This window comes from Chiloscyllium plagiosum, chromosome 23 (assembly GCF_004010195.1).
Source record: "Chiloscyllium plagiosum isolate BGI_BamShark_2017 chromosome 23, ASM401019v2, whole genome shotgun sequence".
Classification (NCBI taxonomy): Eukaryota; Metazoa; Chordata; class Chondrichthyes; order Orectolobiformes; family Hemiscylliidae; genus Chiloscyllium; species Chiloscyllium plagiosum.
Window position 1 is genome coordinate 17,536,062 of NC_057732.1, and position 11,805 is coordinate 17,547,866.

Here is an 11,805-nt window from a genome sequence, read left to right on the forward strand (position 1 = left end):
TATTGATGAGCATAGTTTTAGTCAGCTTAAATGATATTTTACTATCTCTCTAATTTTATCTACTTTTTAACTCTATCTTCTTTAGCATCTTGCTCACAGTAAAGGTATTCCCATAGATAAGTCCATTCCTTGCCTCAGAATTTTAAAAGTATTTTCAGTATATATTATATTCAGTGCCTGAGATACAAAATAGCTCTACCTTTCTTGCTTGATTTTCAAAAGATTAGCAGTTTTACAAAATGGCATGAAGCTATGGTTTCCATTCTGCCTTCTACTTTGGGATGTTATACTTTTAAACCTGTTTGTTATCATGTTGATTTTTTAGGGCAATAGTCAAAAAAAAGTAGTGGGATCATGCAAACTGCCACTATCCTTGCTATTTTAATAAGGTGAGATGGACACAGTGCCAGCAACTCAGTTAATGCCAGTTTCCTTGAATGAAAAATGTTGCCAGGTTTATTTTGATGGGGAATCTCAGCCAGGCCTTTTACTGCCATATGTTCCTTTATTCCTTCAGTTACATCTGCTGTACCACTTGTTCTCAGGCAAGATAATAGAGGAAAGTCCAGCCATTGATCTAAGACTGATTTTGCAATACCTTTCCCTTATAAAATGAAGCTGGGGCTCCTGAAAGTGCGTTAGGCTTAAATTTAGGCCTATTGAAAAATTTCATTGTGCTGATTAAACTCTTAATTTGTGCAAATTGGTACAATCATCTTTTAAAGATCATATTTTATTAGAAAAATGTCTAATCATATTGTGGCGTACAGTTTGATTTGAACCAAGTCCCTATATTTGTTACTTTAAGGAAAGCTTTTATTTTGCACTTGCAAATGTGCAGCAATTTTTGGATTTTCTTTGGCTGTTCACTGTATATGAAACTAAATCACTAAAACTAAATTTGAATCAATAGGAATAGATTGGACCCAATTTTAACCCTGTGCCAGCTTATGGATTTTGAATGAATTAAAATCAGGCCCATTATCTTTTATTTAATTGGCATACTACTTTGGTTTTGGCGACGCAATCCTGAATGCTATTTTGGTTTGACTGTTGCAATCTTTTAAAAGTAATATTTGAATTATAAGACTTTGCTGCATATATTTGAAATTTATTGCCATTGTATTAACCAAGAGCTGAACTGTTGCTTTCAAACTATTTTGCAGCAATATTGTTTTTAAAACTGACGTCAGTACTTATTGAGAGGTAGAGCAGAGAAGCTGGTTAAAAATGAGTAATGGGATCTAAAGCTTTTTCCAACATAGAGATAAAGATGATTGAAGAAACTTAGAGTCATAGAGTCATAGAGATGTACAGGATGGAAACAGATGCTTCGGTTCAACCCGTCCATGCTGACCAGATATACCAACCCAATCTAGTCCCACCTGCCAGCAACCAGCCCATATCCCTTCAAACCCTTTCTATTCATATACCCATCCAAATGCCTTTAAAATGTTGCAATTGTACCAGCCTCCACCACCTCCTCTGCAGCTCATTCCATACATGTACCATACTGTGCGTGAAAAGTTGTCCCTTAGGTCCATTTATATCTTTCTCCTCTCACCCTAAGTCTGTGCCCTCTAGTTCTGGACTCCCCCACCCCAAGGAAAAGACTTTCTCTATTTATCCTATCCATGCCCCTCATAATTTTGTAAACCTCTATAAGGTCACCCCTCAGCCTCTGACGCACCCGGGAAAACAGCCCCAGCCTCTTCAGACTCTCCCTATACCTCAAATCCTCCAACCCTAGCAACATCCTTGTAAATCTTTTCTGAACCCTTTCAAGTTCTTTCCAATAGGAATGAGACCAGAACTGCACTATTCCAACAGTGGCCTAACCAATATCCCGTACAGCCGCAACATGACCTCCCAACTCCTATACTCAATACTCTGACCAATAAAAGAAAGCATACCAAATGCCTTCTTCACTATCCTATCTACCTGCGACTCCACTTTCAAGGAGCTATGAACCTGCACTCCAAGGTCTCTTAGTTCAGCAATATTCTCTAGGACCTTATTATTAAGTGTATAAGTCTTGCTAAGATTTGCTTTCACAAAATGCAGCACCTCACATTTATCTGAATTAAACTCCATCTGCCACTTCTTGGCCCATTGGCCCATCTGGTCAAGATCCTGTTGTAATCTGAGGTAACCTTCTTCGCTGTTCACTACACCTCCAATTTTTGTGTCATCTGCAAACTTATTAACTGTACCTCTTATGCTTGGATCCAAATCATTTATGTAAATGACAAAAAGTAGAGGACCCAGCACCGATCCTTGTGGCACTCCACTGGTCACAAGCCTCCAGTCTGAAAAACAACCCTCCACCACCACCCTCTGTCTTCTACCTTTGAGCCAGTTCTCTATCCAAATGACTAGTTTTCCCTGTATTCCGTGAGATCTAACCTTGCTAACCTGTCTCCCATGGGGGATCCTTGTCAAATGCCTTACTGAAGTCCATATAGATCATATCTACCACTCTGCCCTCATCAATCCTCTTTGTTACTTCTTCAAAAAAACTCAATCAAGTTTGTGACACATGATTTCCCACGCACAAAGCCATGTTGACTATCCCTAATCAGTCCTTGCCTTTCCAAATACATGTACATCCTGTCCCTCAGGATTCCCTCCAACAACTTGCCCACCACCGATGTCAGGCTGACTGGTCTATAGTTCCCTGGCTTGTCCTTACTACCCTTCTTAAACAGTGGCACCAAGTTAGCCAACCTCCAGTCTTCCAGCACCTCACCTGTGACTATCGATGATATAAATATCTCAGCAAGAGGCCCAACAATCACTTCTCTAGCTTCCCACAGAATTCTAGGGTACACCTGATCAGGTCCTGGGGATTTATCCACGTTTATGCGTTTCAAGGTATCCAGCACTTCCTCCTCTGTAATGTGGACATTTTGCAAGGTGTCACCATGTATTTCCCTACAGACTATATTTTCCATATCCTATTCCACAGTAAATACTGATGCAAAATACTCATTTAGTATCTCCCCCCATTTCCTGTGGCTCCACTCAAAGGCCGCCTTGCTGATCTTTGAGGGGCCCTATTCTCTCCCTAATTACCCTTTTGTCCTTAATGTATTTGTAAAAACTCTTTGGATTCTCCTTAATTCTCCTTAATTGCCAAAGCTATTTCATGTCCCCTTGTTGCCCCCCTGACTTCTCTCATAAGTATACTCCCACTGCCTTTATACTCTTCTAAGGATTCACACGATTCATCCTGTCTATACCTTATATATGCTTCCTTCTTTTTCTTAACCAAACCCTCAATTTCTTTAGTCATCCAGCATTCCCTATACCTACTAGCCTTTCCTTTCAACCTAACAGGAATATACTTTCTCTGGATTCTTGTTATCTCATTTCTGAAGACTTCCCATTTTGCAGCTGACCCTTTGCCTGCGAACATCTGCCTCCAATCAGCTTTTGAAAGTTCTTGCCTAATACTGTCAAAATTGTCCTTTCTCCAATTTAGCAACAAGAGAAATGGGAAAACTGAGCCATAACATTTCTTTATTTGATACAAACTTTAAGATATTTTACTATTCCAATTTTGATTATTGTAGTGTATGTTTTTTCAAATAAATGTTGCTGTTCTCCGTTAATCATATATTAATTGTTTCAACAAATTATTACAGAATAAAGTATTTGGCCTCTGTGGAGATTACAATTTCCATATTGAAGATGATCTAATGACAAAGTCTAAATCTTTGGTGACCGATATTCTGGATTTTGCAAAAAGTTGGACCTCTCCCAAACAGTGTCGTGAGAAAACAACATTAATTTCTCCTTGTGACAGAAATCCATATTGTTACGGATGGGCTGCAAGGAAATGCAGTATAATTTTGAGCAAAACTTTTAAAACGTGCCACAAATTGGTAAGCATCAATAAAAAAGGTCTTAGTTATATGGACAAAACTTTAAAAATATAAAGCGATATGACCTTTAGAAACTGATCAATGCTTTCTCACACAATGGTTTAACACACTCATCAGGTTGACCCACAGGAATACTATGTTGCTTGTGTTGATGAAACTTGTTCCTGTGACTTGGAAGGGCGATTTCTGGGCTTTTGTACTGCCGTGGCCGTATATGCTGAAGCTTGTAGTAAAGTTGGTGTTTGCATTGACTGGAGAACCCCGGAGTCATGCCGTAAGTAACATTTTCCCCATGCAACATAATCAAGACCATGCTAATGAAAAAAAGATGCATGTACTTTGAGTAACTGAACAACGCTGATTACGAAAATCACCTAAAAGAAATTTGTTCTATTTATCTTATGTATTGCAGCTATATACTGTGACTATTATAATCAAGGTGATAATTGCAACTGGCACTACAAACCATGTGGATCAACAATTTCAAAAACGTGCAATAACCATCCTGTTGGCAAAAAATACTCCATGTTTCTTGAAGGTTTCAATTTTTTGTTGTACTTAGTTTTTGGTTCAACTTTATGTGATATATCTCAGAGTTATTTCTTCAAAACTTATTTCAGTATTAGTAAGAATGTAAGTTCATTTAAGGCCACACGTAGTGGGTTTGTAATAATAACGAGATGTTAGTTCTGTAATCCAAAGTTGTAACTGAATGCAGCATATTATCTTTATACTGTCAACTGTTTCTAAATTTGAGATACAGAAACTGGTGGAAAGCAATTGCACTGTCAGTGAAGGTGTTAACTATTCTAACTTCCTGTGAAATAGTACTATCTAGATGGCTGAAGGATATTTAACGAGCAGGTGACAGGAAATTGTTTATTTCAGGAAATTACAGGTAGGCCTGACCAAAAGGCACATTGGTTTATTATGGATGACTGATCAGTGCAGAAAATGTAGCTTGGGGCTAATCAATTGGCCAATTTAAATGCTGGCCACTGTTGACTGCGCACATTTGCTCAACAGTCTATCTGCTTATAATTTTTTTTAAAAAATAGCTCAATTTCTGCTCCCTTGTCCTCCACAGATTGCTGCTACAGTGTGTATGTTAATGTACACAATTAATAGATTATGCTTAATTTCATCATGTTGAGGTAGATTCAACGTGATTGAATGTTGTGAGTGGGAAGGTTGGGTCAAAAGCTTTGTTCAGCCTGTGTGTAGTGAGCTTAAATGAAAACATATTTTTTCACATTAGAGTTAGTCGCTCATGGTGTGACCTTTAAAATGCTTGCGTCAGCTGATTGACCCTGAATAGATCTTCAAAAGGTTAGTTTGGGGCAGCATGTAGTGTAAAAACTGTGTGGAGAAACAGAAGGAGGTTCAACAGGTGGCCCCAAAAACCTTGCATTGCATCTCAGCGGTGAAATAGAGAAGCTTTAAAGGAGGCCAACAAATCACCCTTGTAATGGATTGCTTGCATTTCTTTGTCGATCAGAAAAAAGACAATCGTTTCTTTTTCTTAAATATGAAAATATTTACTTGAATCAGCAAGATAATTAACATCTGCATACGCATCTTACTTTTTCATATGTTTGGCAGCATAGTAGCACAGTGGTTAGCATTGCTGCCATACAGTGTCAGGGACTTGGGTTTGATCCTAGGCTTGGAAGACATCTATGTGGAGTTTACACATTCTCCCTGTGTTTGCATGGGCCAAACGAGGGCCATAAATGCCCAACCAGACTAGAATGCACAACACAAAAACAAGCAGGAGACGGTAAGGACTGCAGATGCTGGAAGTCAAAGTAAATAGATGTGAAACTGGAAGAACACAACAGGTCAGACAGCATTGACGAGCAGGAAAATCAACGTTTTGGGTCAAAACCCTTTGTCAGGACTAGACAGGGGGTGGGAAGCCCAGAAGTAAATAGAGAGAGGTGGTGGGGCTAAGGGAAGAACAGGTGGGATGATGATAGGTGGATGCAGATAGGGGGTTATTGTGATTTGTCAGTGGGTGCTGAGAGTGGACTTGAGCTAATGAGGCCGTATCTTCATGAGTTCCTCACTTCTGCATATGAAGATTATGACATTGTTATATGGTGTAAGTATTGAGGCGATTGATCACTTAGTTTTCAAGTGGATATGCTCTACAGAAACAGCAGAAGAAAGAAATGTTTGGCAGATAGTGTATTGTCTGCTAAAATATACAGTACTTGATCACATTTCACCAAAACCTTGACTTCACTGCACACCTGAGAAGTAGTCAGATATCATGTCAGTACCATTTGACAATTCCACCCTTTCACTTTAAGGGAGATGAAGAAATTGATCACTTTTCAGTATTATGTAATCCTAAATTTTTAGCTGTGTATTTTGGCTTTTAAAAGTAGTTCACTTCTTTAAATAAAGGCTGGTTTCATTGGTAATTTAAAGCAATTTTTGTAATTTAGGTCTAGACAGCTCTAGGAAACTTTGCCACTTCTGAACCTGAGGTAAATGGCATTAACACTGTTATCCTGAGAAAATGGAAGCAGGCTTTCCTTTTGATCCATTGTTGTCTTCATGGCAATAGTGATCCCACATTGAAGTTACGATAGTGCAGAACCCCATGACAAATCTCATGAATTTCTATACTACCACATGTAGTGTGATTTGCTTGTTTAAGTTCCAAAAAATAGTTTGAGATGATGAGAGTTGCTTTCTGAGCAAAGGATATCACTTGTTGCAACAAATCACTCACCTGTGTTATTGTACAAGGTTTCATAGTAAATTTCATAAATTGTTAGGTCAGTGACAGAGTAGCTGTTATCATTCAGTCTCATTCTGTTCAAGATTGTTATAAAAAGTAAAGACTCATGTAATTTCTCTAAATTTTATCCACAGCTGCTACCAGCATGAAGTGGATTGAAGTGAAAATGAAAGTAAGTTATGGCTCAGTGTGATTTTTGTTCCACTTCGCACCATGCCTAAAGGCAATGCTTTTTGCTGTTTTCTTTGTATCTGGTGAAAGTATAAAGCCCTCCTTGTGCCGATATAGTACAAGCTAGTGTCAATGGTAGGTATCTTCATTGTGCTGAAAGCGCTGCTTCTGTCTTAGTGCTGGTGTGTTGGCATGTTTTTCTCTTTCTCAGTTTCATGCAATTTTTTCAAGAAAACCTGGGGTATTTCATCGTTTCAGGCACTCACACCTGAGACAGATGACATTGCAAATGATATCCCATTATAGAAACTTTCAAAAGTTGATTGGGAGAGGCTATTCGCAGGTCAAGGGACACATAGCAGGTGGGGGGCCTTTAAAAATGAGATGCGAGTTTAGAGACAGTATGTTCCTGTTAGTGTGAAGACCAGGCTGATCGGTATAGGGAATGCTGGATGACTAGAGAAATTGAGGCTCTGGTCAAGAAAAAGAAAGGAGGCCTGTGACCAGTGGTGTGCTACAAGGATTGGTGCTGGGTCCACTGCTTTTCATCATTTATATAAATTATTTGGCTGTGAATAGAGGAGGTATGATTAGTAAGTTTGCAAATGACACCAAAATAGTTTGTGCAGTGGACAACAAGATTGTCTTAGAGTATAATGGGATCTTAATCAAATGGGCCAATTTGCCTACGAGTGGCGAATGGAGTTTAATTTAAATAAATGTGAGGGGTAGCGTTTTGGTAAGGCAAACCAGGGCTGGACTTATACAGTTAATGGTAGGGCCCTGGAGCATGTTGACAAACAAAGAGATCTAGGGCTCGGATGTATTGTTCCTTGAAAGTAGAGTTGCAGTTAGACAGTGTGGTGAAGAAGACTTTTGGCACCCTTACCTTTATTGGCCAGTGCATTGAGTACGTCATATTGCAGCTCTATGGATATTGGTGAGGCCCCTTTAGAATATTGTGTGCAGTTCTGTTCGCCCCTCTCTAGGAAGGATGTTAGTAAACTTGAAAGGGTGCAGAAAATATTTACAGGGGTGTTGGCAGGAATGGAGGGTTTGAGCTAAAGGGAGAGGCCGAATAGGCGGGGACATCTTCCCTGGAGCATTGGCGACAGAGAGGTGGCATTCTAGAGATTTATATAATGATGAGGGGTGTGGATAGGGTGAAATAGCCAAGGTCTTTTTTCCCTAGGGTAGGGCAATTCAAAAGAAGAGGACATAGGTAAGAGGAGATGGCAGAGATTTAAAAAGGTCTTGAGGGGTAGCATTTTTCGTACAGAGGTGCGTGTATGGAATGAGCTGCCAGAGGAATTGGTGGGGGGTGGGGACAATTATAGTTTTTAAAAGGCATCCGGATGGGTATATAAATGGGAAGGGTTTCGAGGGCGATGGACCCAATACTGGCAAATTAAACTAAGGTCAGATTGGAAATTGTTGTCGACGCCGATGAATTGGACTAAAGGGTTTATTTCCGTCCTGTTTGACTGTATGCTGTGCTGTTGATTCAGCCACTGTCATGGAATCCCTGTAGAAGTGTTTGGTGCTAAAAATGCAGATAGGTCCCATTAAGAGTCAACCAGAAGGTATCTTCTAATCCATCTGTTCAGAATGTGATTGCACACCTCTTGAACAGGTGAAACATGAACCTGGCCTCCTGGCTGAAAGAGAGGGACACTGCCACTACATCACAAGAGCCCTCTGGTAACCTGACACTGACACATCATAACACAACTGAAGAGGCTGATTTATGGAAAAAAAAACTGTTTTTTCCCCAGTGGGGACTGGCTTTTGGATAAGGAAAGGCTTCAGAAGAGAAATTTGCGACTGAGTGTTTTTGCTAACTGGAAGGTTTACCACAAAATTAATCTCCGAGTCTTTTGCTACCTAATTTAGCATGCGGGTATTGTTACTTTAAATAAAAGATGTTTTATGCACTAGGATAAAATTTGGCAGCAATGCAACAACTGAATATCTGCACACAGTTTGTGACTTGCACTTTCAATACCATTTTTTCACAATTACAGTAACATAATATTATTCTCATACTGGCTGGAACCTCTACAGTGTTGTTGTGGTTCTGTTCGCTGAGCTGGGAATTTGTGTTGCAGACGTTTCGTCCCCTGTCTGGGTGACATCCTCAGTGCTTGGGAGCCTCCTGTGAAGCGCTTCTGTGATCTTTCCTCCGGCATTTGTAGTGGTTTGTCTCTGCCGCTTCCGGTTGTCAGTTCCAGCTGTCCGCTGCAGTGGCCGGTATATTGGGTCCAGGTCGATGTGCTTATTGATTGAATCTGTGGATCAGTGCCATGCTTCTAGGAATTCCCTGGCTGTTCTCAGTTTGGCTTGTCCTATAATAGTAGTGTTGTCCCAGTCGAACTCATGTTGCTTGTCATCGTCGTGTGTGGCTACTAAGGATAGCTGGTCATGTTGTTTCGTGGCTAGTTGGTGTTCATGGATGCGGATTGTTAGCTGTCTTCCTGTTTGTCCTATGTAGTGTTTTGTGCAGTGGGAGGGCCTCAACCGGGACCTTGGGTTCATGTCACATTACAGGTGATCACCATTGCACTATACACACACACAGATATTCCTACACACACACACACTCTCACATACACATGGACACAGGTAAACACAGACGCGCACACAGACATCCACACACATCCTTATAGACACACATACTCCCACACTCACACATGCACCCCCTCACAGACTTAAGACACTCTGCACTCACTACATACACACACATTTTCTCACACTCACAGCCTCCACCCCAGACAGACACACACACACAGGCAGACAAAGACCCACATGCACACATATATTTTGTGGGGAGAATTTGTACTTGCAGAGTTACATTGTACTTTGCTCAAGAACTGCATGCATTCATGTAGAACTCTGAGCTCAAAAAATGCATGAATTTATGTAAAACTCTGTTATCTCACTTTTTTAGATTAGAATTAATCTAAACATCAGGTCATAGACAGAGAACACAGGGGGCTAACACCTTCAACATATTGTCTAGCTATTGCCATTGTCAACAGCTAACCCGAGAATGTAACTTTAAAAAACGGTTTTGTGATTTACACGAGAGAAGTGAAACTATCACTGTATTCTAACAGATGAAAGGCTTAAAATACAATCAATTTTTCAATGTATAATTTCAGTTACATCACACTGTAAATTCTGTCTTACAAACGAGCCCTCCACTATCACCTGATGAAGGAGCATCGCTCCGAAAGCTAGTGTGCTTCCAATTAAACCTGTTGGAGTATAACCTGGTGTTGTGTGATTTTTAACCTTAATCCATGCATTGTATTTGTTTTACGTAGAATGTGATCAAATTTCTCACTTTTGACATGATTCATTTGGGTTCATTTCACACGTATCATTCTTGTCCCATTTCATTGTTTTGCACAATTATTCAAGAGCAAATATATTAGTGGCTTAGGAGGTTGAGAGGTGATTGTGTGGAGGTTTATAAAATCATGAGGGCCATAGATAAGGTAAATAGCAAGGATCTTTTTCCCTAGGGTGAGGGAGTTCAAAACTAGGGGACTTACTTTTAAGGTGAGTGGAGAAAGATTTAAAAAGAGCATGAGAGGCAACTTACTTATATAGTGTGGTTCATGTGTGCAATAAACTGGCAGAGGCAGTGGCAAATGCAGGTACAGTAAAGCATTTAAAAGACATTTGGATAAATACCTGAATAGGAAAGGTTTGGAGGGATGTGGGCCAAATGCCGGCAAGTGGGACTAGTTTCATTTGGGAACATGGTCAGTGTGGAATAGTTGGACCAAGCGTCTGTTTCCATGCTGTATGACTCTATGACATACATGCTATGATTTGTTAAAAGTTCATACATCTGCACTGTTTCAAGGATTAGGAAAGTAAACTTTTCAGCAGCATTGCGATATTTCTAATTCATTGTATCCTAATTGTAATGCTTTCAGTCATAAAGATCAAAAATTGAGTTGAGCTACATGGATCATCTGAAATGTTTGCAAAAGGAACAAATAGGGTCAAAAAGGTGTACAGCACTGAAAAAAAAAACCTTTCAATTCATTGCATCCAGGCCAGTCACAGCCCTTCCTGAAGAAGGGCTTATGCCCGAAACGTCGATTCTCCTGTTCCTTGGATGCTGCCTCACCTGCGCTTTTCCAGCAACACATTTTCAGCTCAGTCACAGATAATACCTAACTATCGTTGAGTTCCAGCAAACCCTCCTGCTCTTAATCTCTATGTCTTGACTAACAAAGACAAGTTTACCATTTGCCTTCTTCATCTCTTTATCCACCTGTCCTGATATCTTAACAGATTGGTGGATATGTACACCAAAGTTGCTCTGATCCTTGGTGCTTTCCAGGTTCCTACCATTCATCATGTAATTCCTTGCCCTGTTTGTCCTGCTCAAGTGCATCACCGAAAATGTATTGAGATTGAATTCCATTTGATCAGCCTATCTGACCAGCCCATCTGTCTTCCTGTAATATGATGCTCCTCACTAGTTAACACCCTACCAATTTTTGTATTGTCTGCAAACTTACTGATCAACCATTGGTATTGAATCTTAATGAATCATCAGTGCCTCCAAGACTGAATTCACCAAGGAATGCTGTTCACAATACTAAAATTGATGGATCAGAAGCAAATATGTATAACTAGAATAAATAGAAATTATAATTAAAATGAAGACTATTTTGATAATGATGCACGTTTCCCAAATGAATATAAAATACATGAATTTTATTATTTAATGTCTTGCAGCACATGTCAAAATGGAACCACTACCTGCCGTAAGTAACACTTTCAATGATAAATGGTGGTACTGTCATTGATGAATCAATCAGTTTTCATTGTAACTGATGAGCTAAGGAAATGCCAGCTGAGTTCAGGAAAATCTAATATGAATATAGTTTAATAGACAATCTTTAAAGAGCTAACTGCAGACCAGATCTTGCAACATAACTGTTAAATATTGCATTGATAGATTTTAGTAAG